Genomic DNA, 8382 nt, shown 5'->3' with positions numbered 1-8382 from the left:
CTGTTGCTTGAAAAACAGCTAAATTCCTCATTAAAATTGGCTTAGGATTGTAAGATAAAGCCTTGCACTCTCTGAATTCTTATTTCACTTTATTTTTCTGGCTCTAGTTCTGTAGCTTTTTCTAGATAGTACAGGTACTGGAATTCAAAAGAATTTCAATTGTTAATAACTATTAATGTTCTTCCAATAAGAGTTTTAGATTGAAAATTTCAATTTCTTTGTAGGCGCCACATTCTGATTAGAAATCTTTGTTTAAAACCTGATCTAACAAGTTCTAAAGATACCTAGATCTTTTAAATTGCTGGGCTTCATATCACTCTGACCTACCTTGATTTTGTTTGCCCAGGTTTAAGAATTACTGACTTCAAACTAGCTCTAACACTTGAGTGTTCCACAGATAGACAGACAATAAGTTCACTAAAAACACCACATGTACATGTGCACTCCTCTGCAGTTGATCTATTGATCTGATCCTTCAGAAATGGCAGGGAGAAAACTGATAGACTGAGAAAGGAAGGAGCAGTCCCCAGGGCAAAGTTAAGCCCTGTCGGCCGATTGGGAATGTTGCTCCCCATTTCTCAGCCTGACCAGCCAGTTTCCCGCTTGTTAAAAATGGGTCAAGAAAGCACTTTTGTTGACATAAGCCGGCAAAACAAACTATGACAAAGTTGTGGAAACCTAAGGTTGTCAGCTGTTACCATTTTAAGGTCGAGACTACTGAGGCGGGGAGCTAGTATCTTTTTATCAAAAAATGGGGATGACTGCCTTGGTGGCACACCTCTTCATTCCTGATATTAAACAGTTAATCACATGATCTTGCATTTTCCTGCCTTCCCTGCTGATAATAATAAGCCGAACTAAGAGAAAGAGACAAATACATGCACACTAAGGGCACACGCACAAATCACACTCCTGCACTCGCTCGGACTGGTCCTTATTTCACGTGGGTGCGCACCCCACTCACCACTTTCATATTGAGATTCCTGAATCTGCCCTAAGGGCATCCACGTTATCTTTGGTCTTATCCCCCTGACAATGGGGTTGCTTCAAAGTACAGTGGGCTCTTTCTAATTAGTAGCTGGCAAACTAAAGGCAAAAGCAGGGGCAATCATCAGGATGCAAGGGAATTGAGAAAAAGCTGTCTTAAATTGAGTACTGTCTTATACATTTCTGAAGGAATGGCTGCTGGGGACGGCAGTCCAGGTTGAAGCGCCCCGAAAATGACTATGGTTTTATTTACTGTCTGTAGATCCTGTAGCAGTCACCAAGTGCCGTTTTTTTTTTTTTTAATAAAAAAAGGGTGTGTTCCAGGGGGAGGAGGTGGGTTCTATGGGGGTGGGCCACCGGGCCCCGACAGCCTCTGCTGCTGCTGCTGCTGCTGCTGCTGCTGCTGCTGCTGCTGCGAGTTTTTCCTGCACTAACATGGCGGGCTGTAATTTTTTCAATGGGAAGGGCCACTGGTCCATCCACACAGGTTTATTGAACTAGCTGTGCTAGCCACGAGCCAGCATCCAGGGCTAAAAAATGGGGAGGTTGATTCAACTTCTACTCCAATCTGCCCTTGAAAATCAGCATCTACATTCCCGGGGAGTACTTGCACGCTCTGAGCGGGCATATTGCCCCATCCAATAATTAGGCCAAAAGTTCCAGATGGCAAAGGGCCACAGGCATTGACATACACTATCTGGGAACCCTGTCCTTTAACTAATATTGTGTGGGAGGTGGCACAGAGGTCAATCCGGCTGAGTAGGGGATGTCCAGGCTGCCGACAGCCAAAGCACAGCTTGTTATGGCTGTTCGCTGGTTGAATGGCAAGCTGTTTGAAAGCAGCCCCTATAGCAAGCCCTATTTTTTGGGTGGTGGGATCGACATATAAAGCTAGAGTTTGGCGGGGTGAAGGAGAGACCAAGCTTTTCTTACTAGGTCCTTGAGAGACGCTAGATCCTCGAGAGAGGGTAGAAGGCTGCAGGGCACTCACTAGTTCCTTATCCAGCTGCCTTATGAGTCAAAACTTGGACATATTCCTGCTTCTGTTGGAGAACTGCGCGTAAGGCGGCAGCGTCCGGGACAAGCTGGCGGGATGCCTCACTGGCATCATGTGGGGAATTAAAGAAGGCAGTGAGTGGCATGGGACAGATAAGGGGGTGGCTGTTTTCCTGATGGGGCCAAGGGGCTGATGGCTGATACCTCACCACCTCATCTTCCAGGATAGCCCTATCCTCCAGGGGCAGGGGTTCAGGTTCCGGAGGAGAGGGATCAGGGATGCCAGAAACCACAGGATAAAGCCTTGAATGCGCCTCTGCGCGGGAGGACTCAGGTAGGGGAGCAGGATGGTCAGAGTCTATACTAGTAGAATTTGAGGAGTCAGCCCCCTGCATGGGGGTGGCCTCATCCCCAGACTGAGGGAGCCTTGGAAACAGAGGATAAGCAGGACATAAAGCAAGAAGAGAAAAGAAAGGGTCACTGGTAGGCTGTTTTTGCCAACTCGACAGAAATGAAAGTACAGGAAGAACAAGGCTTCACAAGAAGGGGGAGATGGTGGCAGTCATAATGGCCCACTCAGATGCATGTCTGGTCGGTGAGGAACTTAGCCATAGTGGATCAGCCTGAGAGGTGTCTTGCGGCCGGTGTCTAAACCAGCACCACCCTAAACCATATGTTCCTCGTGGAATCGCAGACAGCCCAATCGGACTCCATAACCTTAAAGGGATCTTAAGGATGCCAAGTCGTGGAGCCACAGACTCAGTACAAGGACGAGGACGTCCAAGACTGCACAATCACTCACACATACACACAAGACAAGGGAATTCAAGCTTTCCACCAGTGACCTGTCTCGTCCTTAACACGAGACTGTATTCGAGCCCAGTCCCATACCAGGGTGTGCGCCAAGAGAGAGGCGACCCTCAGAGATACTCACTTTTCCATGAACTCTTTGGCTGATGTGAACCTGACCGGGCGGGCGTTCTGTGGTCCCTATCGCCCTGCGCTGGGTGCCAGGTGTGGGGGTCCTGTCCTGTCCAGCAGGGAGGACCCTTCGTGGGGCTGAGGAGGGGACGCAGCCGGATGAACAGACACAGAGCCAGAAGGAGGAGAGAGAATTTATTGTACGGCAGTTACAGTATTTATACCTCTCTGCTGGGAGGAGTTGGTATGGTATGCATGCCGGGACCCCCAATACAAACAGTAGTGAAATGAAGGGTGTGGCATGTGTGTTAGCTAGTGATAAACAAATGGTGATAGGATAAGATCAGTAGGATCAGGAGTGGCAACCTTGCTGCAGGAATTTAAGTAAGCCTCTGTTTAATCGGAAGATAAGAGCCAAGCTTTGTAAAATATCTCCCTACAGATGCAGCACAACCTCGAGCAACAGATCCAGGCCAAGTAGGAGGGCAAGGAGGTGGGCAGGTGTGGGGGATGCCGAGTGCATGGGGGAAGGGAGGGGGGCCTCACTGCTTGGGGAGGGTGCTGGGCTGGAAGAGTTGCATAGAAGCCTCTGGAAGCAATTTCTTCCTGTCCTCTGACCAGAGGACAATTCTCTGCAGGGGAGTCATTCTAGACCCTGGGATAAAAGTCAGCTGTCCACTCCTCATTAGCCCCTCATGTGATGCCCCCCGAAAAGCTTTCCTTTGAGGATTCCTCTAAAACACAGTGTGGAGACCCTCGGGACAGCCCTAGCGGGTAACAGCCAAATCTGTCCCTTTCTCCATACACTCAGATCAAAGCGGCTCAGGTCTCAGCAGCTAGGACAGGGCCAACTACTACATCAGACATGGCAGACTCCTCCTCAGAGCGTTGTCAGTGAGGTGGCCAGGAGCTATGTGGCTCAGAGTGACCAGCTCTGTGGTGGGGTAGGCAGCTGGTGCATAAGGTCTGAGGGGTGTTTCCTCGGGGACTCTGATCCCTAAGTTCCTTGTCCTTTGGGTATGATAAACGCTCTTGAGTGGTTTTGTTAGCTCTGCAGCACTGTGACATTATTCGTAGCTCATGGACCTAAGAACCCCTCCCCCTGGGCACTCAGCCTCTGTTGACTGTTGGGCTCGAATCACAGGGTTCCCCCTACAGTGGCTCAGTGGGATCTTAAACCAGCATCTGGACAGGATGGCTGCACCCCTGGATTTGGGGGGCTTTGTTTCGGAGTATAATTTCCATTTTGTTTGTCTTCAGTCCCTTAAGTCTTCAGATGCTTTCCACGGGTTATGGTGGAGGTCTTGAGGGAGCATCTGTGGATCTCAACTGGATGAGTGTGTTTGGTCCTTGTGGCATTCATGAGAACGATTCCTTAGTACCTTACTGTGAATGGCACAGCACACACCATCGTGTAACTGCACATCAGTTTGGGAAACATAGCAGCGCCAGAAATGCTTGCTTCAGAAACGTCCCTCACAGCTGCAGCAAAGCCCGTAGCCCTGTCCTGCAACTGCTGCAGCAAATGGGCTTCTTGTGCCATGGCCTTTTGTGGCTAGCCCTTGGTGCCTTCCTTTTTGGTCATGAAAATGAAGGCACAATGGGGCTGGAGTGATAGCACAGCGAGTAGGGTGTTTGCCTTGCATGCAGTCGATCCGGTTTACCATATAGTCCCCTGAGCACCGCCAGGAGTGATTGCTGAATGCATGAACCAGGAGTAACCCCTGTGCATCGCCGGGTGTGATTCAAAAAGCAAAACAAACAAACACACAAACAAACAAACAAACAATAAAAAAAATAAAATAAAGACAGGAAAGAGCTGCAGCTCTGGCTTTACACCCCCCAGCTGCCCTCCCACCCCCAAGCAGCTGCTCTCCCCTTCCCCATGTGGCTCTCCTCCCCATCCCGATGAAGCTGTGCATCAATCCTAAGGGCCATGCTTCTCCCTCAGACGCTTTGACGCTTTGACGGCGTCTGACTCACAAGGATTTCCGCTCCTGCCTGAGAGGCTTCAGCTACTACCTGCCCATGGTAGAGGAGGGTGAGCCCGAGCCCAGGTTTGAGAAGTTCCTGGACGCCATGGACCCAGGAAGGTAGGAGGGCCTTGCCCTGCAGTGGGGACGCAGGAATGGGCAGAGTGGGCTGGACCACTAAAGAGAGACCACAGAGCCAGGAAACTCTGAGAGTGGGGCTGGGGTCTGGGGCAGGAGGTGGGGATGGGAGCAGCCTGAGACTCTGTCTGGGGAGCTGAGGGTGCGCTGACCCACTGTGCACAGGAAGGGCTGTGTCTTGCTGGAGGACTACACCTCCTCCCTGCTCGACAAGGAAACATCAAGTCCAGCGATGAGATCGAGAGTGGGTTCCAAGCCTGGGCAGAGGGCAAAGCCTACATCACTGAGGAAGACACGGAGCAGGCGGGGGTCCGTGTTCCCGTGCTTATGTGCTTCACCCAGTCGCCACCCCAGTCTCCTCACCCCAGGACTGCCCCCCTCCCCCCACACCTACCCTCTGTCTGCTCACCCCAGTCTCCTCACCCCAGGACTGCCCCCCTCCCCCACACCTACCCTCTGTCTGCTCACCCCAGTCTCCTCACCCCAGGACTACCCCCCTCCCCCACACCTACCCTCTGTCTGCTCACCCCAGTCTCCTCACCCCAGGACTGCCCTCCTCCCCCACACCTACCCTCTGTCTGCTCACCCCAGTCTCCTCACCCCAGGACTGCCCCCCCCCACACCTACCCTCTGTCTGCTCACCCCAGTCTCCTCACCCCGGGACTGCCTCCTCTCCCTCCTCATGTACCCCGCTGCCCACCCTGGTCTCCTAACCCCAGGGCTGTTCACTATGTCCCGCTTTCAGATTAGACAGGCTTGTGTGGTGGCCTATTTGCTATGCTCAACACTTTGATTTGACTGAGCAGGCACAATCCAAAGACATGTTTGCTTTTTTTTTTAACTTTTTGTGCTCACCTGGTTTTGCTCAGGGGTTATTCCTGGCTCTGCATTCAGGAATTACTCCTGGCAGTGCACAGGGGAGACCAGGTGGGTGCCAGAGATTGAAGGCAGGTTGGCCATGTGCCAGGTTAGTGCCTTTCCCGCTGTGTTATCACTCCAGCTCCTCAGACCTAAAGTCCTGGATTCAAATCCAAACTTGCACTCAGCTAGAAGGCTATTTCTTTTTCTTTTTCTTTTTTTTTTTTTTGCTTTTTGGGTCACACCTGGCGATGCACAGGGGTTACTCCTGGCTCTGCACTCAGGAATAACTCCTGGTGGTGCTCAGGGGACCATATGGGATGCTGGGAATCGAACCCAGGTTGGCCGTATGCAAGGGAAATGCCCTACCTGCTGTGCTATCGCTCCAGCCCCCTTGAAGGCTATTTCTGACCCTGTGTGTTTAGGACTCACAGGGAAGTGCGAGTGTGTCCCGTAGTCTGATCTGCTAAAACTTAGGTGATGAGAAAGTGCTATAGGGACAGGGTTGGCTTCTTCTCGAAACTTCTTGCTCCTCAAGTTCAGGTGTGTGGAAATGTGGGCCCTGGTCCCAGTGACTGTGCTTTCTCTTTTGTTTTCAGGCTCTGACTCCCGAGCAGGTGGCGTTCTGTGCTTTGCATATGCAGCAGCATGTGGGACCCTCGGGGCTGAGGCTACGTGGCTGGCTACGACTACGTAGGATTCACCAATTCCTACGTCAGCATTGAGAGCAGCTCTTTTTTGGTTGGTGGTGTTAAGGCCAGTCTTGGATGTGTTGATTTGGGCGGCAGAAGGTCCAGTGTGGGTTTCCTCATGTACCTTGGTGGCAGTCACCAAAGCCCAAGTCCTGGTGGGACTGGAGTGAAGGAGGTTCTACCTTCTGGGGTCTGCTTTGCCTTCTGGGTCTACGTGTAGTTATTATCTTGAGTTTGCTATAGAAAAAGTTTTGATTATTTTCTTTAAAATATTATTTGGGTTTCTTGGGGGAGAGCCCAGTGGGCTATAATATATGCTTTGCATTCTGGAGACTGGATGTGATCTGATGTGTTCTGCAGTGTTGCATGGTTACCTGAGCATTGCCAACTCTATCCCCTGTAAAAACCCAAATACTCATCTACAAAGTACTTACTTTGAAGAATTTCTTTTTGTGGGGAATTTGGAATGAGGTATTGCTACTGGATTGGGTCCAAGTGGCCGAGAGCTTGGTGAGTCAGGCCAGGGCTGGCAGAGACATGACCCCCAGGTACCCGGTCGCCCAAGAGAAACTCAACCGTTTGACATTGCAGATATTTGATTATCTTAGTGTGGTAGCAACATTCCTTCTGTGAAATGGAGCCATGGGAAGGAACAGCACAGGGCTCGTGATCTCTTCATACTCGGCAGACATCTACTCTGTGATGTATTGGGTAAGTAGCCGGGAGATTCCACACATGAAGCACACACTGCAGCCCTTTGAACTAACTGCCCAGCCCACAGCTGCCTCAGCTCTGCACGAGTACTCCACCATCTACGTTCCCATTGTGGCTGGGATGGGATTCCTCGGGCTTTCTTTTTATTCAGGTTGACCCCGATCAACCTGATCTTACTGTCGATCTGTAGTGTTTGATTTTCAAGGAATCACAGTGCTTGTCTCTGAGGGGCATCATTCTAGTGAAAATTAACCTGCTCCATTTCCTCCTGAAACAGACTTTTAAACTCCCTGAGAGCCGAAGTACTAAAAATAAAATATAGGGACACCAAAAAACAAGCAAACAAATATATAGTGACACTCTGTTTAGCAATGTGTGTGTAGATTTCTTATCACTGGCTGGATAATATTGATCAGTCCTTTCTCCTCCACCATGAGGAGCTTAGGTTTACTGAGTAACACCCATCACAAAGCTCCTGAAGTGAATGCTCCCATTCATCTCTAACTTCTCCTTTATGTTCTGCTTCCCCTGTCTGTTAATTGCTCATTTCTTCTAATCAAACCTGTGACTTGTAAAGTCAGAGTCTTCAGAGATCTCTGGACTTTGTGTTTGTAAGTGAAGTACTGATTTTCTCTCTCCTTTATATCCCTTTTGTATGGACACAAGTAGACAGTTGATGCTATGCTTTTGTTCAGAGTAACTTGAGAGTTCATTGAATCCAAATAATATTAACTCTGGGCACCTATAATATAAGCCTTCTATTTTTATGTACATAACATGCCTATTGGGGGTTTTAAATTTTGTGGAGAGGTTTTGCCACACCTAGCAGTGTTCAGGGATCTATAGGTCACACCCAACCTTGTAGTGCCAGGGATTGAACTGAATCAGGGCTGGGCCCATACTCCGTCTTTGCCTTAACTGCTTTACTATCTCCCAGCCCCCTGATTTCTTTTGTTCAAGGGGAGCTTTTGTGCCAGACCCATGGGTGCTCTGTGAACCCTATGTAGTGCCATTCATTGAATGGGAGGCAAGATGTAAACCCCTGTACTATGTCCCTGGCCCTCTTTTTTGGGGGGTAGGGGCGTGAATTTTTTTTTCTTTTT

This window comes from Sorex araneus, chromosome 5, assembly GCF_027595985.1.
Source record: "Sorex araneus isolate mSorAra2 chromosome 5, mSorAra2.pri, whole genome shotgun sequence".
NCBI lineage: Eukaryota > Metazoa > Chordata > Mammalia > Eulipotyphla > Soricidae > Sorex > Sorex araneus.
Note: the sequence above shows the minus strand (reverse complement) of the source record.